The 24,486-nt window shown below is 37.1% G+C and overlaps 1 long non-coding RNA gene across 1 annotated transcript in view; it reads left to right on the top strand.

Moving 5' to 3' along the window:
• Positions 1 to 23,557, top strand: part of LOC123790424 (uncharacterized) — a 61,951-nt gene extending 38,394 nt beyond the window's left edge. The window contains exon 4 of the long non-coding RNA XR_006779082.2: positions 22,847 to 23,557. This is a non-coding gene — a long non-coding RNA (uncharacterized LOC123790424). The remainder of the gene's footprint in view (positions 1 to 22,846) is intronic.
• The last annotated feature ends 929 nt before the right edge of the window (positions 23,558 to 24,486 follow it).

Below are 24,486 nucleotides of genomic sequence, written 5' to 3'. Positions count from 1 at the left end.
AATCTAAAAATCCATACTGTATATTGACTGATAGGAATATGAAGGAAAAATGTATTTAATGCTTGAATCTGAGGAAAACCATATATAATGCTTAGAAGGAAAAAAATGGCATTGTATTTTTTTTTCTCCTCTTTTTTAAATGAATGCAACTGATGAATTATTGAACTCTACATCTGAAATAATGATGTACTCTATGTTGGCTAATTGAATCTAAATGAAAAAGTTGTTAAAAATGTTTAAAAAAAAATGTAAGATTAGACAGCTTCTAAAAATTTCTTCCAGTCTCATCACAGACATACTTCTTAAATTACAGAATTACTAGTATTTCTTTTAAATTGAGCCAGAAACAAGTTATGTGTGTTCTGTGTGTGTGTGTGTGTGTGTGTGTGTGTGTGTGTGTGTGTGTGTTTTGTTTTTAACTTGTATGATCTTCAAAAATCAAACAGGGTAAAAACAAACCAGTTGATAGATGGAAGTGATTGGATATCTTTTGTCATTTTTCATGTTTCTGACAGATGAATAAACTCATTGTTAGGATGATATATATTGTAAGGACTTGCCTTTTATCTTGACATGCCACACCCTTGTTGATCTAGCCCAAATTATTCTCCATTCATTTTCCATCAACCTTCCTCTGCAGACACAGACTTATCTTACTGTCATTCAGACGTGTCCTGTATCCATCTAACTCTGTGTGTTTGTTGCTTCTTCACATCTGTCACAAAATCCCACTTTTTTCTGTAAAAAAAATTTTATAACTCCTAATTGAAGTAGATTTGGATCTAAAGCTATAAACATTTCATATGATTTATAGTTGATGTATCTTTTAAACATCATTTTATCATATGAAAGTTTTTGCATAGCTGTATACATGACATTTATCTTAATCATTACATGCCTGACACAAGAATATTTCTTACTAAGAGACTAATTAGATATCCTTTTCTACCAAAGTTTGGTCTTTAACATATATACCATCTGTTCATGTTACTCAAAGAATAACTTAATTTGTCTCCCTAATTGAAATAGTAATGAGTTCTGAGCTGTAGTTTATTTATGCAAAAGGATACCAGTTGAACGCACTAGCATGGTATGTAAATTAAAAGATCAGACCAGCTTTGACCAATGTGTCCTGTTTTGCCTATTAAGTTATTTTCTTAACGAGTCTTGTTGAAAATGAAGAATATTCTTTGGATTCATTTTACTGACAAAACATTGTATTTATATTTTTTATCATGTTCAATTAGCCAAAAGCATACAGCATATCATTAGTGTTTGATGTAGGGTTCAGTGATTCATTAGTTATGTGTAACATCCAGTGCTCATCACCACACCTGCCCTCCTTAGTGCCCCTCACATTTTAAAATTACTACACGTACGCTGAAAATTAAAATAGGTTATTTTCCCACCTTAACTAAATGCATTGTGGGGGTATGGTTCACCTATTAGGTGTCCTTGGGTATTTAAATATGTGGGAACATGATGTATGGGTATATGTTTCATGTATATGTTTCATGAATAAAAGCCATATTTGAGTAGTGTCCTATGTCTTGTTATGGTTAAAATCCAGATCCAGAATTGTGCCTGATATAAGCTCCAACAAATTACTAATGTTTAATGCATTTTCACCGGTTCATTGTGACGCAAGAAAAACATATTTTTCCTTTAACTACATGTTAATACTAAGGTTTTCAAGGTTTTCACATTTTCTATTAACTGTTTATTCTATTTCCTGTTAACGCACAGCTTTAATCATTTTTACGATGATGGAATTAGTCTTAATGTTTTGTTACTCTGTAATGGACTGATTGAACTCCTTTGTAATCCTCCAAATTTATGCTGAGACATAAATTTGGGATAACCATTTAGTAACTTAATTGTCTGAAGATCTTAGCCATAACTGGTTGATAAAGAATTATGAGAATTCTTTCACAATAATAAAATATTTAGTAAAATATAAACTAAATAATATGTGCAGTCCTCACATTAAAGTTACTTATAATAAATTAAGAAACAAAAAATGTGCCCTTATCCTTGGTAATTTTCTTTGCTCCAGAGTTTACTTGATCTTACATTAATATAGCCACTTAGGCTTATTTGTTTAAGATTGATTTATTTTAGAGAGTAGGTGGGGAGGGGAAGAGGAGGAGGAGAGAGAATCCAGAAGCAGATTCCCTGCTGAGCGCAGAGCCCCAGGTGGGGCTCAATCCCAGGACCCTGAGATCTTGACCTGAGCCAAAATCAAGAGTCAGACGCTTAACAACTGAGCCACCCAGGCGCCCCCCTGCTTATTTTAAATAATGCTATTATTATAGATGCCCCCTGCATCCTTTTAGTTTTAGCCTACCTACCTTATTAGTTGTAACAAGTTTTTTCTTGATTGCATTTAATTATTTTAAGCCATTATGGTAAATTCTTTTAATTGATATTTTTAGATTATTATAGTTGTGTGGCTCAGAATTTGCCATTTTACGTTTCATTTTCTGTTCACTTTCTTCTACCTAATACTTCGTGCTTTCTTAGAGATTTATGAAAGATTTTTAGTATTTCTTCTAGATTGTGATGTTTAATCTCATATTTTTTGTTACTCGAGGGTTTACAAATCCACAAAGTACTTTTTTTTTTTCCTAAGTTGGACTGTAGAAGTGTTAGCATTACAGGAATTCCTTCACCCTCCTGTTTCAATGCTGTAGTGGTCTTAGTGCTACATCTCCATCTATTTATAATCCCTTTAAATTTTGTGGAGTATTACTTTGGCTGTGCAGAAGATTTTTACCTTGATGAAGTCCCAATAGTTTATTTTTTATTTTTATATATATTTTTTAAAGATTTTATTTATTCATTCGACAGAGATAGAGACAGCCAGCGAGAGAGGGAACACAAGCAGGGGGAGTGGGAGAGGAAGAAGCAGGCTCATAGCGGAGGAGCCTGATGTGGGGCTTGATCCCATAACACCGGGATCACGCCCTGAGCCGAAGGCAGACGCTTAACCACTGTGCCACCCAGGCGCTCCTCAATAGTTTCATTTTTGCTTTTGCTTCCCGTGCCTTAGACATACCTAGTAAGAAGTTTCCTCAGCCGAGGTCCAAGAGGTTGCTGCCTGTGTTCTCCTCGAAGATTCTGATGCTTTCCTCTCTCACATTTAGGTCTTTCGTCCATTTTGAGTTTGTGTATGGTGTACAAAAGTGGGTCTGGTTTCACTAGTCTGCATGTGGCTGTCCAGTTTTCTGTACCCCATTTGTTGAAGGGAGTGTCTTTTTCCTGATGGATATTCTGTCCTGCTTTGCAGAAGATTAATGACCATATAGCTGTGGGTTCATTTCTGGGGTTTCCATTCTGTTCTATTGATCTGTGTCCGTTTTTGTGTCCGTACCATGCGCTCTTGAGGACTACAGCTTTGTAATATAGCTTGATGTCCAGAATTGTGATGCCTCCAGCTTTGCTCTTCTTTTTAAAGATTGCTCTGGCTATTCAAGGTCTTTTGTGGTTCCATACAAATTTTAGGATTGTTTGTTCTAGCTCTGTGAAAAAAGGCTGGTGGTATCTTGATAGGGATTGCATAAGATGCGTAGATCGCTTTGGGTAGGGTAGACATTTTAACAATATTTGTTCTTTAAGTCCATGAGCATGAAATATTTTTCAAAAACAATCTCAGTGTTCTAAGTGTTTAAATGTGAAAATATTTTGAAGAATTCAGAGAAGAATTGTTAATTTATAATTTCTTTAGCTTTTCCTTCATTCTTCCAGGTTTCCTTCTGAAGCCATTTCCCTCTATAGTAAGAATTTTCTGGGGCACCTGGTTGCCTCAGTCAGTTAAGCGTCCGGCTCTTGATCTCTGTTCAGGTCTTGATCTCAAGGTTGTGAGTTCAAGCCCCACAATGGGCTCTGCACTGGGCATGGAGCCAATTAAAAAAAGGGGGGGTTCTTTAGCAGTTGTTTAATTTTTTTTTAGGATTTTATTTATATTTAATTGAGAGAGCATGAGAGCATGAGCAAGAGAGTGCACAAAGGGAGAGTGAGAAACACTCCCCACTGAGCAGAGATTCCTATCCCAGGAGCCTGAGATCAGGACCTGAGCTGAAGGCAGGTGCTTATCCCACTGAGCGCCGCCCCCCCCATGGTCCTTAGCAGTTCTTTTAGTGAGGTCTGTTGGCTATGATTTTCTTTGTTTTCTTTAAGCAGAAAAATGTCATTTTACCTTAATTATGAATATTGTCACTGGATTCAGAATTCTAAGATGACAAATTTTTTTTAATTTAGGACTCGGAAAATATGCCACTTAAGACAGTGCAGAGAAGATAAAGAAAATATGAAGTATGTGTGTATAAATATATATCTAATTTTACAGAATATTACTGAACAATGAGATGAAAGGAAGTCTGACCATTTGTTTGCGACATGGGTGACAGTGATGCTGAGTGAAATAAGCCAGACAGAAAGACGAATACTACATGATCACGCTTATGTGTAGAATCTAATGGAAAGAAAAACAAGTAAAACCCAAAGAAACCGAGTAGAATGGTGGTTTCCAGGGGCTGGTGGGTGGAGGGGGTAGAAATGGCAAGATGTTGATAAAGGGGGACAAATTAGGGGTTCCGTAGGATGTCTAGTGAATTGATTCACGATATTCCTGATATACCTGTGTACCTATACCTACATTAAATAAGTTCCTATATATAATAATAAAGTACTGAGCACTGGATATATGCCAAGAGAGTAGATTTCAGGTCCAAGTGTCTCTTAGACAAAATAAACATGTTGGCTTAATGGTAGTGATCATTTATATATATATATATAAAACACATATATAATACATAGTATGTACATATATATAATATTATATAAAGTTACTATGTTATACAGCAGAAATATATATAGTTTTTGTTTAAAAATAATTCAGTGAAAACAAAAAGTCAAAAAGTGCTACTTTCTTCTGACCCTCATGGTTTTGCTGAGACATCTACAGTCATTTGAGTGGTTTGCTCTTGTTAATAGGGTATTTTTTTTTTTTATGGCTGCTTCCAGTATTTTTGTGTGTGTGTTTTATTTTCAGTAGTTTGATTATGATGGCTTTGAAGAAAGATCTGTTGGGTTTTCTCCATTTGGGATTCATTGAATTCCTTGAATTTATAAATTTATGTCTTTATATTGGAGAAGTTTTCATATAGTATTTCTTAAAATCCTTGCCAGCACCACGTTTTTCCTGCCTTTTGGGATACCTCTTGACATGAACTTGGGAATGTCTAACAATATCTGAAGTTCTATTTAGTTTTTTCCATCTTGTTTTCCTATGGTTATTTAGATAGATGAATTATTCTGCTGTTGAGAAACCATCCAGTGAGATTTTTACTTCAGTTACTGAATTTTTCATTCCTAAAATTTCCATTTGTTTGTTTTTTCATCTTATTCTCTGGTGACTCTTTATATTTTTCTATTTTTAAAAGAAAAATCACTTATTGGGACATTTTCAAAATAGTCACTTTAAAGTCCTTATCACATTGAAGGTTATCTGTGTGATATTGGCGTGAGTTCAGTTTTTTTGTGATTCTTTGTATGCCGAATAATGATAAATTGTAACCTGGTTATTTTTTAATATTATGTTAAACTTTGGTTCTTGTCCAATTCCTACTGATGACGTGGGTATCTTTGTGTTGGTAAGCAGTCATATGGTTCATGTAAGTTCGGGCCACAAGTTCTAACATAGTTTTGTGGGCTCTGGCGTCCTTGTTAGTTTATTTTTCCAGATCTTTGCGTTGCTCTTTGAACCGATGACATATGTATGCCATCTAAGTGACCATTGTGGAACCTGGGTGATTGTCCGTCCATCGGTTCAGTTTTCTAGGTTTTTGATAGACTTATTAAGAACAAATCCATGGGGGTAAAACCAGGAGTTGGCTAAAAAAACAAAAACAAAACCTGTATAGTGTTTATTTTCTAATTTCATTCAGTTGCTGTCTTTCCTGCAATTTCCTGTTCGATGGGATTACCCTTGTCCTTCAGCCAAAAACTTAGAGCGCTAATGAACTTGCTCTGGCGTACACGTCTGTGATTACATCCATGTCTGGCATGGAGTAAAGGGAGAAGGGAAAGTGAGGGAAAATAGAACAGTGCTGCGGGATGGCCTCGCCCTCTTGGAGCTGCAGGTCCCCTGAATGAAGAGGAAAGTAAGTTTCCATTCCCTGGTGTTTAGCCTCATGTAATTTCCATTAACTTCTGAGGCCACCATGGAGATCGGCTGGTGGATTGGGCAATAAGATAACCGAGAAAAGCAAAGCGAAGAAAAGAAAAGAAATGGTCTATTTCCATACTCAACTGAGCATTAAGTATTTTTCTGTCTTCAAGATAGTATCTCAGCTCTCTGTATGCACTGCAAAACTGATTGTGGTGTCTGTCATTGAGTTCAGACTAGGGAATATTAGGGGTCAGTGGTAACTGTTACAGTTCAGTGATAGTTCACATTTGGTGTTCTTAATCTGCCTGCTACTATTTCTTTTCATAGTCTTCAAACAGCTGTTCTCTGCGGTCTTTTCAGGTTTTATAATTGTATTCAGTGGCAGAGACCAGATGGAGTGTGCTTACTCCGTATTACCCAGAACAAGAAAGGATACAAATATATTTATGCTCATAGAAATTTTTAGAATGATGATTAAGAAGCTTCAGGGTTAGATTGTGATATCAAGGAAAGTTGTGTTGGTTTTTTTGGTGTTTGTTTTTTTTTTTTTTTAACCTGTACTATGCGAAAAAAATTTCTTGGCATGTGTTCTTTCATTTTGTAAAACCTATTAGTGGCATAGTGTTTGCCAGAATGACCTTGATTATTCTTCTCCTTGTAGGACTTTTCATGAAATTAATATATGAAAAACTAAGGTTTTTCTATCCCTTCAATCTGTGCTGTCTTTGAGATTTCTTTTTTTGGATACGGAGAATGTGGCGTGCTAGTGTGCCCACGTGAGCCTAAGCATTAAAACACCTGTCATGCTTTTGCCTTTTCTGACTAAACGTGTATGAGTGAGTCCCAGCTTGAAACCAGTCCTAATTGCTGACTTAAAAAAAATGGATGCAAATAAATTGTGGTGCTTCTGAGTTGAAATAAGGTAAATTGCAAAGCAATACCACAGCGAACTATAACAGATACATACACATGTAATTCTAAAAAATTTTTTACTATCAGACTTGACAACCTCCCTTTCTCCGGTTAGGTGACCTTGCTTTGACTAAATATTTAAGTGTTTCAGGTAATGGTATTAATGAGGATAGGTAGATTTCCGTCAGGTCACAGAAAAAAAAATACTTTGTGACATCTTCACATTTGCACATCTTTTTGTCCTACGCTGGATTGTCTATTCTGCAAAGTATAAATTCCCTTTTCTCCTAGGCTCAAATAGCCCCCTCCCCCCCAAAAAAAAATCTGAAAGTGACCAACTTTCCTTTCTTTAACTGATCAATTTTATTATGCTCTCTTGGTTTCCTACTCAGTTCAGTGGAGTCACCAATTAAAATAACAGGCACAAGCAGATGGACTTTGAGTTGATGAGAAGCCAATTTACTGTGTCAAGGAATGAGGAAAATGAACAAAATTAAAGGAATTTAGTAAGAGGTAACTTCAAAGAACCCATACTTCAAATTAAAGCGTGCTCTCAAACGTTTCTCATTTATAACTTGTTAGTACATTGCATTAGTTATCAATTAAGTTCAACATTCTACCTCTTGTGGAATTCTGTTTCTCCTGGGCATATGGAGCTCCGAAAGAGTAGACTTTGTTCCTTGAAACACATGTTTTTGCGGTTAGTGAAGTTTTTCCTCATTTTCAAGATTTTTGGGCACATTCGTTAGACGGTTGGTAACTGGCATAACATCTGACCTAATTCTAATTTGCAGAACATAATTGGAGCTTCGGGGTATCATTATTCATAATATTTTTCTAATTATATCAAAGGAGAGGTAACCTTTGAATAAAGAATGACATTCAAAGAAAATTGGACTGTTCCTTCTCAAATGTGGATAAAAACACTTTTTGCTAATATTTTTGTGGCTAATATTTTACCTATAAAATATGCAGATGATCTCAGTATTAGTATTAGTTGTGGCAAAGTATTGACCTACACACATTGGAAGTTTGATAAAATAGACCCCTCATTAATTGAGGGTCCTCCCCCCCCAAATTTTGTCATATTTGAATTACATTTGACGAAAAGAGGAAGTTTTTGGTATAGGTTCTTGCTAAGGTGAATTGGTTTCCTAAAATTTGGTAAGCTCTTAGACTCCTGTGTATTTCTGAAGTGAGTCACTTGAAAACTAATCAAAATGTGTTTTCATGACCTGAATTTATTATCAGATGTATATACTAAAACTGCAAATTTTATTTGTGGTCTTAAAGATTCACGAGGGGTTGATTGCACAACTTAAAAATGTGAACCGTAAAGGATGACCTCGAATGAAGCAGGATGCTTAGTTTTGCAGTCAGCTTATTTAAATTCTTTGGCTTCTAGACTGTTATAAATAAAATGAGGATAATTCTGTTTTTCCCAACTCTGAGATCTTAAAACTGATGAACTATTCTAAGAAAATTACTGAGCGTGAGAACGCTCTCATTTAAGGCTCTTGTTTATACAAGCATTTAAATAACGAAAAGCTAGCTATTGATTAGAGGTTTATTAAAAATAACAGCTGCCTCTTAAGCATTTCTTTTTGTAATAAATTAGAAAAATGTATATGCGATAGTATTTATCAAAAAATCAATTTGTGGTTCAGAGAGTTCACATAACTTGTTCTTGGTAATTAGCTAATATTTGGAATAAGAGAAATTATAATCTGTGGTTATCTCATGCCATCGCCATTATACTATTTTTCTGTAAGATGCAACCGATTCACAACAGTTAAGTGTCAGGTGTACAACATTGTGATGCGACGTTTGTGTTGTAAAATGACCACAATAAGTCACATCAGTGTCTGTCACTAAGAAGTTCTCATCACAAGAAATACTTTTTTTTTCTATTCCCTTAACTCTCAAGTGGGCAGTGCAGTATTAACTGTAGTCACTGTGTGAAACCTTACCTCCACATAACTTATCGCTGAAAGTTTCTACTTTTCAACACTTTTGTCCATTTCTTACCACCTGTCTCCGGCAACCACCACTCTCTTCTCTATGGCTTCAAGTGCTGTTTGTTGCTGTTAGGTTGTTGTTGGGTTTTTAAGATGACCTTTATATGTAAGTGGGTTCATAAGGTATTTGCTTCTTCCTTATTTCACTTGACATAATGTACTCAAGGTCCATCCATATGTTGCAAACTCTTGCTCATTGCTGAATAATACCCCATTGTGTATGTGTGTGTATATTGTATATCAGAAGACACCATTGTCTTTATTCATCCCTTGATAAAGTTTGCATATTTTGGTGGCTGTAACTGATGGTAAAATGAACATGGGGATACACGTATCTTTCTGAGTTGGTATTTTCATTTTCTTTGGATAAATACACAGAACTGGAATTGCTGGGTCCTATGATAATTTTTTTCATTTCTGAGCGACCTGTGTAGCATTTTCTGTCCTGGCTGCACTAGTTGACATTCCCAGCAACAGTGCACAAACGTTTCATTTTGAACACATCCTCATGAACACTACTGAGTTTTTTTGTCTTTTCAATAAGGGCGGTTTTTAAAAAAGTTTAAGTCCTCTCTCCACCCAACACAGGGCTTGAACTCACAACCCCAAGATCAAGAGTTGCGTCTTCTTCAGACTGAGCCAGCCCAGTGCCCCAATAATGGCATTTCTAACAAGTATGCGGCGACGTCTCATTCTAGTTCTGATTTGTATTTCCCTGATTATGAGTGGTGTTGAGAACTTACCGTGTATCTGTTGACCATCTTTATGTTGTCTTTGGAAATCAGATCCTTGGGCCATGTCTTAATCTGATTTTTTTCCCAATTCTTTATGTATTTTGGATATTGGTTTCTTGTTATATATGATGTGCAAATATTTCCTCCATTCCATAGGTTGTCTTTGAATTGCGTTAATGGTTTCCTTTATTTGGCAAGAAGCTTTTTAGCTTGATAGAATTTGACTTCTTTGTTAGGCTTTTGTTTCCTTTGCTTTCGGGGCCAAATAAAAAAAACCCTACCCAAGACAAATGTCCAAGAACTTTCCACATGTGTTTTCTTCTAGGAGGATGATTTCAGGTATTCAAGTCATTAACCCACTTTGAGCTCATTGTTGTGTGTGAGGTAGGGGTTCAGTTTCCTTATTTGGACGGTGGTTGTCTAGTTTGATCAACACCGTGTATTGAAGATCCTGGTCTTTACCCCTTACATATTTGGGACTTCTTAGTTGTAAATGGATTGACCGTATAGGTTTGGGTTTATTTCTAGGCTCTTTATTCTGTTCCATTAATCTAAGTGTCTGTTTTTATGAAAATACTATACTTTTTGAATACTATATCTTTGTAATATAGTTTAAAATCCGGGAGCATAATGTCTCAAGCTTTGTTCTTTTTCAGAAATGTTACTCTCATGTAAATTTGAGAATTGTTTTATTTCTGTGAAATTTGGATAAGGATTGTACAGTGTCAATTGTTTAAGGTAGAATGGACCTTTTAACAATACTCTTCCAATACCATGAGCACATAATCTCTTGCCATTTATTTGTGCCTTTTTCAGCTTCCTTGACCCATGTGCTAGATTTTTCAGGGTAGAGGTGTTTCCCGGATAAATTTATTCCTGGGAATTATTTTCTTTTTATGCAATTACAGATCAAAGTGCTTTGAATTGCCGTTTCTGATAGTTCATTTTTTGTGTATGGAAATGGAACAGATTATATTAATTTTATTTTCAATTTCACTGAATTGTTTTATTATAACAGTTGTAGGTTTTTTTTAATTTTTGTTGTTTGTTTTTTTTGGTTTTTGGTGGAGTCTTGTTAGGATTTTCTATATATAATACATTACCTGCAGATACTTTTAGTCTTCCAATTTGGTTACCTTTCTGTTTTGTTCCCCTTCCCCCGGCTGCTCTGACTAGTACTGCCAACATTATAATGAATAAAAGGGACAAAAAAAGACATCCTTGTGTAATTCTTGAGTTTAATAAGAAGAGCTTTCCTTTAAAAGAATGCATTGAATCTACAGAAGGCTTTGGGTCATGTGGGCATTTACAGAATTAATAAGTACGAACCATGAGAACGGGTTGTCTATGCATTTGTGGTGTCTCCTTCAATTCATCAAATTCTTATAGTTTTCATTGCATAGAACTTGAACCTCTATGGTTTAATTTATCCTGAATATTTTCCTGTTTTTGATGCTATTGTGAATGTGAATGTTTTATTTCCTAGATTTTTCGTTGTTCTAGTACAGAAATGGAACCGATGGGTTGATTGATTTTGTATCTTGCACTTTTACTGAAGTAGTTAATTGGTTCTACCAGCCTTTTAGTAGACTTTTGGGAATTTCTATATATAAGATCAGTTCATGAAATTTGGATGCTTTTTTTTTCCTTGTCTGATTGCTCTGGCTAGGACTTTGGGTAATGTGTTGAGTAAGGATAGTCAGAATATGCACCCTTAGTTTGTTGAGCTTAGAGGAAAACCTTTTAGCTCTTTATAGTCAAGGGCAATGTTAGCTGTGGGCTTGTCCTAAATACTCTTAACTATGGATTGACATGTCTCTTCTATCCCCAATTTTAAAGTATTTTTTATAATAAAAACATGTTGAATTTTGTTAAACATGGAGGAAGATGAGAATAAGGATAAAGGGACATGTGAATTGAATTAAAATAGTTCAAAATTAGCATTTTTTTTCCTTTAAAATGTGTTTGAAGTACAGAGAGGTTTAGTGCTTAGGGAAAAACATGCCAGGAAGGCTTGAATAAGTATGTTCCACACATAGCTAAAAGCGAAAGTACCAGAAATATCATATTAAGTTTGGCTTCAACTAGATTTTTTTTTTAAATTCCTTTTCGCAAAGTGATTTTGGGAAACCTCAATTATTGGTTTAGGAAACATTATTTTTTAGAATAGCACATTCTACTGAGTTGCAAGGGTTACAGTCACAGTCCTCTCAAGAGCACGGTAAAACACAAAGTGTTTCTTAGAAATAGGTTCCATTTGTGTGTAAAATGGGAGATTGCAGACAAAATGTTGAGGTGTCAGTGTCGGTGTTAATATATCTAATGGTTCATCTATTAACTGACACATGGATTTTTTTCTTATGTTTGGACATGTCCGATGTTCTCAGTATTTTATCAGACTCTTCTTGGCTGGAAGTTCTAGTAATCTGCTATTGTTTCTGCTCCATCGTCAACTGTAACTGATGAGGTATTAGGAAATAGGGCAGAGCTGCTGAAAGACCCAACTGTGAGTGTCTGTTTAAGTGCTGTGCTTTTGACATGTCACAAAAATACCAAGACCTTAAACTTCAGATACCTGCCAGCACTTGGGGCCAACTTCTTCTCTCCAAGGCGTAATAAGCAGTGTGAGAGCCATCTGTACCGATGCTCATTTACCTCTTCCCCTACTCGATACAAGTGCTAGGTATGCCCTTTGAAGAATAACGCTATAATTAATTCTTTACTGCATAATAGAGGTGAGGCATTCAGGTTCCCAAAAAATCACTTTTAAAGCCTGGGGCCCCATAGATGATGGAGTTGTGGTCTTTCATAGACTAGTCAGTGACTATCCTGCAGGAATATGTGAAAAAGTCTCTATTCCGTAAAGATTAAAAATAAGGATTCCCAAAAATGGTCAAGGGCAATGTTAGCTGTGCCTCAAGTGTGAGGCAACAGTATTGAGGAGGTGGCCTTGTAATGGGATGCAATGAACAATGTGCATCGATAGAATATAGGGTAACTATAGACACAGAATAGCCCAACATAGTGTCTCTACTTGGGGAAAAAAACTTAATGACCAAGTGAACTGATTCAGAGCAATGTGTTCATTAGTGAGGTAGGGCATAACATGGCAGCTCCATGAATCCCACAGCCCAAGAACGAGGTTAATTGAAACAGCCAAACCAAATAGGGATTAGTGTTGGGGGATGAGGCAAACTGTTAACCACACTGAGTCATGTAAGGACATAACTCTATTTTCCCTCTTTATCCTCAAAAACTTCCTTCTTACCATGCCAAATGGAAGACGTCCTTCTGCGGTAGGGAGTAAATTGAAAGAAAGCTTTACATAAAATTTGAGATTGGAGTTTTAAAGTAAACTGGACTAAGTCCTAAAGTGCAGTGGAAGGATTTTAGTAATTTAAAACTAATAGCAACGTTACAGAATTGTACTGAGATTTCAGTGAATAAGTTATGTATCAAAAGGCAATCCATGTGTGAGATGGATGACATATTTTAAATAGAAATCAATAACACTTTGTTTATTCTGAAATGATTTGGAATTCCTCCATAACTCCATTAATATAAATGCAGAGTTAAGTGAGAAAATTTGGCCATGATATTATATGAACTGAGAACAGAGTACTCTACCCTTGGTATTAGTAAAACTAAAATTATAAAGGATAAGGAGATGCTTCATGTAGCATGTTGGTTAAAGAATCAAAGAAAATCAGAAAAAAATTTCCAGTTGAGTAAGAAGGAAAATAAATTATATCAACGTGAATTAGTTACAGCTAAAGTGTTCAGATGGCTCTTGATAGCATTATATGCTTGTAATAGAAAAGAAAAAGGGTTTAAAATCACTCCTTGAAGAAGCTAGAAGTTTTGCATTGACACAAAGCTTAAGCATGTCCACAAAACAAATATTATAGATGAGTGGCAAAAATAGACAAGGCAAGAAACAACAATTGTTGGAGAGGATGTGGAGAAAGGGGATCCCTCCTACATTGTTGGTGGGAATGTAAGTTGGTACAGCCACTCTGGAAAACCGTGTGGAGGTCCCTTAAAAAGTTAAAAATTGAGCTACCCTATGACCCAGCCATTGCACTACTGGGTGTTTACCCCAAAGATACAGACATAGTGAAGAGAAGGGCCATATGCACCCCAGTGTTCATAGCAGCAATGTCCACAATAGCTAAATCGTGGAAGGAGCCGAGATGCCCTTCAACAGATGACTGGATTAAGAAGCTGTGGTCCATATATACAATGGAATATTACTCAGCAATCAGAAAGAACGAGTTCTCAACATTTGCTGCAACATGGACGGCACTGGAGGAGATTATGCTAAGTGAAATAAGTCAAGAAGAGAAAGACAACTATCATATAATTTCTCTCATCTATGGAACATAAGAACTAGGATGATCGGTAGGGGAAGAAAGGGATAAAGAAAGGGGGGTAATCAGAAGGGGGAATGAAGCATGAGAGACTATGGACTCTGAGAAACAAACTGAGGGCCTCAGAGGGGAGGGGGGTGGGGGAATGGGATAGGCCGGTGATGGGTAGTAAGGAGGGCACATATTGCATGGTGCCCTAGGTGTTATACGCAACTAATGAATCATCAGACTTTACATCGGAAACCGGGGATGTACTGTATGGTGACTAACATAATATAATAAAAAATCATTAAAAAAATAAGATGAGTGGAGGACCATAAGAGAAAAACAGGCAAACAGTAGAGAAAATTGACAAAGCCCAAAGATGGTTTAGTCATGAGATCAATAAGTTTATTAAATTCTTAGCTAAAGTGATCAAGGAAAAAATCAGATGAGAAATCAATAGCAGGAATGAAAGACGAGCTACCAATGCACATCTTACCAACTTAAAAACAATAATAAAATAATACAAAGTTGTTTGTACCCAAACAAATTAGATGTAATGGCAACATTATTGAAAGATATAAATTGAGGAAGAAGCAAATGAATTGAATAGTTTTGTATCTGTTAAAGACATTGAATTTTTAGTGTCAAAACCGTATGGGCTGATTATGTCCCCCTTAACATTCACGGGTTGAAATCCTAACCTCAAGTACCTTAGCAGATTTCCTTCCCAAACTCTATTCCTTTCTCACTTGTGTTCCCTGGTTAAAATATTTGGTCTGAAACAGAACCTGTAGATTCATCGGCCACCCACATACCATGAGAAACGGTCAAGGTGGCTGCAAATAAGGCTTCCCCAGGTCTCTTACTGGACATAAAATTTGTTGTTTTTAAGTTTCTGATAAGGTCAGCTTAAAATACACATAGACCCTGGAAGATTCACTAATCTGGGAGGAATGTACATTCTAAGTCCATTCTGAGGAACTCAGAAGTAAATATTACCCTTAATTAACATGTTACTTTCAGAGAAGGTGACTGCATTCAGTTATTGTGCACGCTGGGCAAGGTTCCTTACCTGAAACACCCCGACACATTCTGTTATTACAGAGGAAGTACTTTCTATCCTTGGTCTCTTTATTACGTCAGAAGATCAGCAATGGCTTTTGTCTTCCCTATAATGTTCAGGGCTGGTGGCCACACTTTGTTACACAATAACACAAGAAAGCCAGAGGCCAGGGTGCTCAAAAATGCACCCCAAATCCCTAAGTATAGACCACAGCATGCAAATTAATATTCACGGTATCTGCTGCAAATCCTAGTAAGTAATAATTCTTCAGGTTTTTAGCATGTGCTAGAGACTGCATTAAGGAAGTTCCACATCAAATCTCATTCCAACATAAGTCTGTGAGGTGGGTAAAATTCTTAAGTATCTTTTACAGAAGAAAGGGCGGTACAGGAAGGTTAAGAAATGTGACTGAAGGCTTCACAGAATGTGAAGGATCCATAACTGGAAATTAAGCCTCTGACTATTCTGTCCTCCATTTCAGACATAAAATAAATGTGAGAGGTATCTGTTTTCTTTATATAATTTTTTTTAGCATACTCTGTTCTAATTTTCCATTAGCAATAAATTCACCAGGACCTAAGTAAGTCAGAGAACCCCAGTGTCTAAGGAAATGATGCCATGAGGGGTCAGCTACACGGTAAATGTTGTTTATCTGTCTTTTCTATCAAATAGGGTGACTAATGGGACTTAGAGCCCAACCCGAGCCTAGTAAAATGGGTTCCAATCAATTACCCATAAGCCCTCACATGTCTGGATTCTTAAACCTCTGGAAATAGCTGGCTGAGTTTCCTATGTGCAGTCCTCCCCGCTAGGTGTGATGAGCATAGAGTGGGGTTGGGGTGAAGGAGTTCTCAGGAATGCCTGAAATGGGTTTTGTGGATTTGAGGAAATAGCAGAATGTAGCCTCTCTATTCAACTATCTCCCCAATAAGCTTGAAACATTTTCCACAATTGCAAAAATGAAAGAAAAGTGTGGCATCTTCTGTTACCATGAAGATACTTTACAGAGGAAGTGGTGGAGTGGATACAGTTGGCCAGCTGTGCCTCACTGGGTCTACTTTTCCTAAACTTCCCCATGGGAATTTCCTTCAGTAAGTCCCAGTTGCTTCAATTCTCCTTGGAGAGAAGTCCACAGAGCTGTTGTACTAGGTACATTTTCCCAGGGGCCATCAGCTGTCTGTCCATGTGCTGTAAACAGAGTTGACAGTGTCTCAGGTCACAGAATTTCTCTTTCAGTCTGGGGAAGGAATTCAGGTCTGTCAGTATTGAAGCCACTTTGACATACTCTTTCCAGAACTTTAATTTGTGTGCATGTAAATCATGTGATATTTAAAGATGTTATTAAAAGTGAGTGATTTCATATTATGATGGCTATTCCTGTCAGGAAAGCTTTCTAAAAGATACCAGATGTGAATTAAACTCTCCAAGGGAAATCAGTCTTGTTTCTTGGTCTGTCACATGATAAAATGTCAAAGGGAAGATAAGGAAACAAATTGGTTAAGATGGCATATTTGGCATGATGGAACTTTGAGGTTTTAGCTACACGAACAGATTAGATCAAAATGGAGCTTAAAACTCTGATTTAATTTCACCTGCCTTGCCGGTCTAGAGGCAGGCTGAGCTGGGTCCTAACATTCAGTGCCATAAAAAAAGATAACACAAAACTTTTCTACTTGGTCTCCAAGGTGCGATCAATAATTTTCCTTGAGGTGCTCTCTGCCTTTCAAAACAAGGCTTTGTGCCATGTTTATGCCTAAGTTAAAGGGGAAAAAAAATTAGATAAAATGCTACAACCACTTGTTTCCCTTGATATACTTTGTTTCTCAGGAGTAAGAAGTATTTTTCTCCATAATATACTATCAGCCCATCTGGGCACATCTGGGCAAGTATTTTCATTGTTTAAAGTTACAGCAGTTTGAATATAATATTCAAAGTAGGAAGATGGGGGCGCCTGGGTGGCACAGCTGTTAAGGGTCTGCCTTCGGCTCAGGGTGTGATCCTGGCATTATGGGATCGAGCCCCACATCAGGCTCCTCCGCTATGAGCCTGCTTCTTCCTCTTCCACTCCCCCTGCTTGTGTTCCCTCTCTCGCTGGCTGTCTCTATCTCTGTCAAATAAATAAATAAAATCTTTAAAAAAACAAAAAAAACCAAAAACAAAGTAGGAAGATGATCTCTTCTCTCACTAAATTTTTGTTGACATCTTAAAAAAATAATGAAAAATATAATGGAGTTTGATCTTTATGAATTGAAATCTGTAGGGTTATCAAATATGGATGATAGGTAATTGTATCGATGTTTACATGGGCCTTACATCAGGAAAACGTGATCTTAAGTAGGGAAGATTGCTTCTGGGAGCCCATTAGAATACAAAGGTGGCAACAAGGACATATATGTGTATTGACACAGGTGAAGATTTTTGAGAGAAGAATCTTTGAGATAAAAAAGATGTTGCTTGCACTCAATTTTCCCAAAATTATAAAATCTTGTAGCAGAGAAAAATTAAACACTCTAAACAGTATAAATAAGTTGGTCACGAGTAGGACTGTATTGAACATAAATTATTTTCGTTATAATCCTGAAATATGTTTTTAAAGAAGCATTCATTGCTCCAGGTGCCATTTGAAATTGGTTGTTCACAGATTCAATATATTTCTGGGATTTTGAATATTAAGTCAAGAGAGGAAAAACAATTCCCTATTTAGAGTTAGAGGTCTTTTTTTTTTTTTTCTTCCACCCAAAGGTACTTGTTTTCCGCTCATCTGTATCTTCATCAGGGAAAAGACAATGTTGTGGACTTTTTTGCTAGGAGGATTTAAAATAATCATCTGAATGGATTCATTGTAACAGCAAAAGAAAAAAAATTACATTCATATCCCTGTGAAATAAGTTTTTATTGAGTGGTATAAAGTTTTTTGAAACAAAACACCAAGCAAGATCTATTGTCTGCATTTTTTTTTTAATACTCTAATGTGATTTAAAGCTTTTCTCTTTATCACGTGGTGCCTTGGCCTTGGTTAAATAAAAACTATTCTTGAAAACACACAGTATATGTGCTCTCTAGTCACATAACTCCTATCGATACGTGTTGTTTTTCATGAGAATGAATAGAAAGGACGTTGAATATGACAGCTGATGGTTTCCGTGAGTCGAGTAAAAGGGTAGATGTGCAGAGACATTGCCAGACAAACTCTTTAGGTCCAGACGTTCACTAAACTTATTTGGAGTTAGGATGATTAATAAAACACTGTGCAAAATTACTAGGTACCAAGTTGTTCTAAACATGAGTATATTTATGAACAAAATTAACAAAATACACAACGTGTACGTAAGTGAATAATAGAGAAAGGCAGCTGTATTGTGGGATAAGTCAGTCCAAAGTTATGATTCCTTAGGGTGAGTTATTGTTTCTATGTTTATAGATTACTTGACTACTCTCTTAACAGGTGTCTGTTGGGGTAACTATTGATAGTTCTTACCATGAAAGGTGTGTTGGTTCTAGTGGGAGCATATTTCCTGCTTCGAAAGTTGGCATTAGTTTGCTGGAGCAGACTGGGTGGCTTATACAACAGAGGGTGATTTCCTCACAGTTTCGAAGCTAGAAGCCCAAAATCAGGCTTTTGGGATATGGGTTGCCTCTGAGACCTCTTTCGTGGCAATCTTTTCCGTGTCTTCATATGCCCTTCTCTTTGCACAGAGAGATGTCTGTGTCCTAATTTACTCTTCTTATGAAGATACCGGCCATACTGGGGTAGAGCCCACTTGAAAGACTTCATTTGAACTTAATTGCTGCTTTAAAGATCTATCTCCGAATCTAGTTCTATTTTGAGGGACTGGGTGTTAGGACTTCACCATACATAATTAGGGGAAGCTCCTGCTTAGCCTATAACAATGACCCTGTGTCTTTTCTTCTGGGCTTGGCTTCTGTCCCCAGAGCTGTGTGATTCAGACCAGGAACAAAAACCTTCCTAAGTGGGGTTGACCATGATTCATAGTCTGTCAGTTGGGGTGCCTCGGCACCCGGGCCACTCCCTCATTCTGCTGTTCACTGCTGACTCTAGGGGGAGCGTGGATTTCTTTTTCCCCAGTGATCCAAGGCTCTAAAAATGCGCATGCACAGCTCCCAGTACAGCTGTTCTCTGCCACAAGGCGAGAAGACCTCTTCAGCAAAAGAAAATAAGGGTAGGCAGATGGGAGCTGGGATGAGAGGCAGAGAAAGGGAGTCCTGACAGCTTTGCACTTCCCGCAGGAGTTCCACAGTTGCTTTGTTGTGTGTGTTGGTGGTAGGAGCTGGTGAATTCTCCTTTGTTTTGGCTGAGTTAATACACAGTACGTAATAACCATTAGTAAGCATTCAAACTACATAAGCCTGTGGGTCTAAATCTTTTTTTTTTTCTTTTTTGGCATATTGGAGAGATATATGTGTATTGCGCTTACTAATCCTTTTTCACAGGGGCAAATGAAAAATAGAGAAGGGCCCGTGGTAGCACCTGATACCACTACAGTTCAGTTTCCAAATGATCCTGAATCTTTTAGTTTTACCTCCGTAAGGACTCGGTGTGAAATTTATTTGAGGTGGGTAGATTGGGGGTCTACCCAAATATTATGTATCCACCACAGTCTTCATCTACACATTTTTGGTTAATCTGGGAACAAATGGGTGAAGTAATAGAATAATTTAGAGTATCAGAAAAGAAAACCCTCTGTAACATGAAACGCGCCTCGCAAGTATTCCGTTACTATATAGCTAATGTCAATTTAGAGGTGGTGGTTTTAGATGGTAATCTGTGTACCTCGTGGAGTGAGGAAGAGGATGATTGGATTTATTAAATATGCTTAAAGCCTGGAGGTGCCACAGATACCACATTATGCCACAAATTGAGTATATCGTTCCGAGAAATGCTACCCACACATGGTTCTCAAGTACTTCTTCATGAGCACCAATACAAGGAAGTATTGAATGATGATACCGTACGCCTGGTACCAAAATAACACTGGATATTAAAATAACACTAAAATAACACTGTATGTTAACTACACTGAATTTAAAAGGGGGGAAAAAGGAGTTCAAGTAGGAACAAAGAGGAAGGAGGCACCTCTTGGGCTTTTCCTCTTCCTCTTCTTCCTCCTCCTGCTCTAGGCAAGCAAGAGCTTCGACACGAACACCTGTTGCCCAGAAAGTTCCCCTTGTGTTTCTCTTTCTCTCTGTAGCTGCATAGGAAGCAAGAAATGAACCCCCCCCCCCCAAAAAAAAAAACCAACAACCCACAAAAGAACAAAACCCTATATCTTAAGATCAGCATGTATATGTAAGATTGGAGGGAAGTAGCCTAGGATAGTAAGGTGCTCCTTGGTGCCTCAAAATCCAGATCCTTTTGGGAGCACCTGGGTGGCTCAGTCAGTTAGCATCTGCCTTAAACTCAGGTCAGGATCCCTGGGTGCTGGGTTTGAGTCCCACATCGGGCTCCGTGCTCAGCGGGGAGTCTGCTTCTCCCTCTGCCCCTCCCCTGCTTATGTTCTCTCTCTGTCAAATAAAATACTTTTTAAAAACAAAAAACGAAACAAAACAAACCTGGATCCTTTTTTCTTGGTGCTGGGCTGGATATTGATGATCCATGGTGTTGGGGCCAAACCCAGATTGCCAGCTGCTTTTGTAAATACCTTTATTGGTACACAGCCACCTCCATTGCCTTATATATTGTCTGTGATGATTTTCCCACGGCAACCAGAGGGTATATTCAACAGAGACTCTGTGGACTACAAAGTTTAAAAAATGTATTCTGTAGCCCTCTAGAGAAAAGGTTTTCCAATGCCTCTGTTAAGCCATCTTTAGCACAAGGCTGTCTTTCATGGTTCAAAGATTGTTTGAGTTCCAGACTCGATGTTCATCTTCAAAGTAGCTAAAAAAGGAATGGAGCAAAGATCATAATTCCTTTGCTCTTTCAGAACACTCCTTGTGTGTCCCTCGTGACTTTGTGGCTGCCTTTGACTTTGTGAGAAATTAGTCTTAAAGCCATGGCCATCTGGAAAACATGATGGGAAATGTGAACTTTAGTCCACATGTCAAACTTCCCCCAAAATGGCAGCCTCCAGTATCTTCTGCTTTAAGATGTTGACAGAGTCCTTGCTGTGCAGTCTTGAGGTCCTCACCACGAACTAAATTACGAAGTTAACCACCAGCAAAACTCCCATTATAAAACAGCACTTAACAGGGGAAGGGAAGGGAATGGATGAAAGTGGTCAAAGGGTGAGAACCTCTAGTTTTAAGATGGATGACTAGTGGGGATGGAATATATGTCATGGTGACTACAGTTAACAGTACTGTATTGTATATTTGAAAGATGCTACAAGTAGATCTTAAGAATTACCAACACAAGGAAAAAAAATGCAACCATGTGAGGTGAGGGGTGTTAACTTATCGTCATAATGATTTTGCAGTCTATACATTTTTTAAATTGTACAGTTTGAACTAACAGTGTTATATGCCAATTACAGCTTAGTAAACTGAAACATGAGTCAAAAGGGAACATATATTAATAAAAAATGGAGAAGACATAGGGAAGTAGAACATATACATAGCTGTTATCGTCCTTTTTTTTTTTTTTTTTTTTTTCTGCCACTGGTCTCAAGGCAATAATGTATTCTCCTTTCCACGATACACTATGAACAACTGCTTTGCTTTCAGCCATCATTTTGACCAATCCAATAGGCTTTCTGGCTTAGTTTACCTAAACCTTTTTCCTGAGGGATCGGATCCTTCTTTTATTGGGTTTCTGTAGACTTCCATTAACCTTAACCACTGAATAGGACAGTGTGAGGAGATGCCCCAGAGGGTCCTGCAGATGTCAAATAGAGAGGCACAGATGTAGATACTTACAAAAAATATGTAGATAGATATCAGGGGTTCTCAGTAGAGGCATCATTAATATCATGAGCTGCATAATACCCATTTTTTGGAAAGGTATGTTAAAGTCTCCCACTCAGTCTCTCCATCTGTTTTGGTCTGTTTTGGCTTTCATTTTTAAAATTTTAATTGCAATATAGTTAGCATACAGTATTATATTAGTTTCAGGTGTACAATATAGTGGTTCAACAGTTCTGTATATTTATTACTCAGTGCTTATCACAGAAAGTATACTCTTAATCCCCTTCACCTATTTCACCCACTCACCTCCCTTCCCTCTGGTAACCATCTGTTAGTTCTCTATAGTTAAGACTCGGCTTCTTGGTCTGACTTTTTTTCCCCCTTTGTTCATGTATTTTGTTTCTTACCTTCCACATATGAGTGAAATCATAAGGTGTTTGACTTATTTGGCTCAGCATTATACTCTGGAGATCCATCCATGATGTCCTGGGTGAATATTACTCCTGTTATATTTAAAGATGCTTAATTTTTCATATATATATAGTAAAATATGCATTTAAAGTTTTTGATTTCTATACCAACTCCTTGTAGTTATGTAGCATATATAGATATTTATGACAAAGATTATAAATCTGTAGAGAGATAGAGGCAGAGACTGAGAGGTAGCAGATAAAAATCTACAATTTTTTAATATAAAGTCCTCTGTTTCCTTCTTTTGACTTCCTTAGGTCTGTATGCGTCCCCTTTCCCTCATTCAACAGAAAAGAAGACCAGTCTTGTGGCCCACCTTCAAAAACGAAGGAAATTCCTTATTTCAGGATGAACCTTAAGGAAGGGAGCAAATGAGTTGTGAGTACTTCATACTTTTCAATATGATATTTTCTACATATTAATTTGAAAAGACAATTGAAAGGATGAGCTCCTACTTCAGTAATATTAACTCAGCAGAGAGCTGGAAACAGGATGTACCAGCAACACAGAAAAACTTACAAGGTGGTCAACTAGATCCTCGCTTTCGTGCAACCCCAGAGCCAGGTGGTGGTATATGGTGGCAGCGTTGCCGAATGGATTATGAATTGGTGCTAAGGGACATAACTTGATAGGAGCCCCTGATTTATTTGTCAAGAACATAAAGTGTATAGAGATGAATTGGTGTTTTGCTGTCTGTTGTAGAGAACAAACGAGCCCAGGATTTAATGGTTTTAAGCCGCCATGTATTTTCACTTAGGTGTTGGTGAGTCAGGAATCTGGAGAGAATTTCTCTGGCAGATTCCTTTCTGATTCACAAGGTATTCGTTGCCTGAGCTGGGGTTAGACGGTCTGCTTCCAAGTTGCCTTCATCCCTCTTTACCAGGATCAGACAAACCCGGTAGAAAGATAAAAAGGTTAAACTTTGTGAACGTGAACAAAAATCCTTTCATTCTATGCTCCTTTGAAATAGAGTAATTGGTCATTTATTATTATCTTGGGAGTGTATTAGGAATTATCTGAATCTTTAGGTATCTGTTAATACAGTTTACAATAGATGGGTAAGGATGAGAAAATTCGTATGATCGTCTTCATAGACACTTTAGAATTCAAGAACATTTCTAAATAAAAATTTTAGCAATTTAAAGAGCTATTTCCTCACTTGGTATAGACTGTCTAACCGAATGCCACATCAAATGATATAAAAAATCAAAATTTTGTACATATAAACTTTAAAATTATTACAAAGGGTGCCCAACATCACCACCGTGATTTTACTGTGATTTTTTTAGAGGCTTTAACAAGTTTCTGCAACTTTTTCCATCCCTTCAGTCATATAAACGAACAAGCTCTTGACTGTTGTAGCCTTGCTCTCTCAAACCTCCTTTCATTTATTTGCATAGATCTCTTCTGCTTTTTCTGACGGGGGACTTCAAAATCCCCTTCCACTTCTCAGCACAAGTTTTATCCCTTTTGTAAATTTTCCTTGACTCCTTCAGAGTTGTTAAACTCAGTCTCTCTGACCCTTTTCTCTGTCGCTCTTGAAACCGAATTGTAATTATGTTTTAATGTCAGCTTTTTCCCCACCAGAATAAGTGCTCTTTGAGGGCAGGGACAAAACATTAATCACTGCCTACCTGAAACTTTACACAGTGACCGGTGAATTGTGGAGCTTAAATGGAGGCTTTTAAAACTAAAAATAAATCCACAAAGCTTACATTGTGCTTTTAAAGGAACTTGATATTTTTCTCCTCAAAATCTTGATAGGTTTCTCCGTAAAATTACATGGTGTATTTGTTTGTCATATATATATATATATATATATATCAATATACGGTTCTTACATTTTAGATGTGATGTAAGCTCCTATACTCCCTACTGTGTGGTGATGGGAAAATGA

The sequence above is a fragment of the Ursus americanus genome, chromosome 5, assembly GCF_024610735.1.
Source record: "Ursus americanus isolate L20-20 chromosome 5, mUrsAme1.1.p, whole genome shotgun sequence".
NCBI classification, from domain to species: domain Eukaryota; kingdom Metazoa; phylum Chordata; class Mammalia; order Carnivora; family Ursidae; genus Ursus; species Ursus americanus.
The sequence above is the reverse complement of the archived record's forward strand: the minus strand, read 5'-3'. Positions and strand labels throughout refer to the sequence as shown.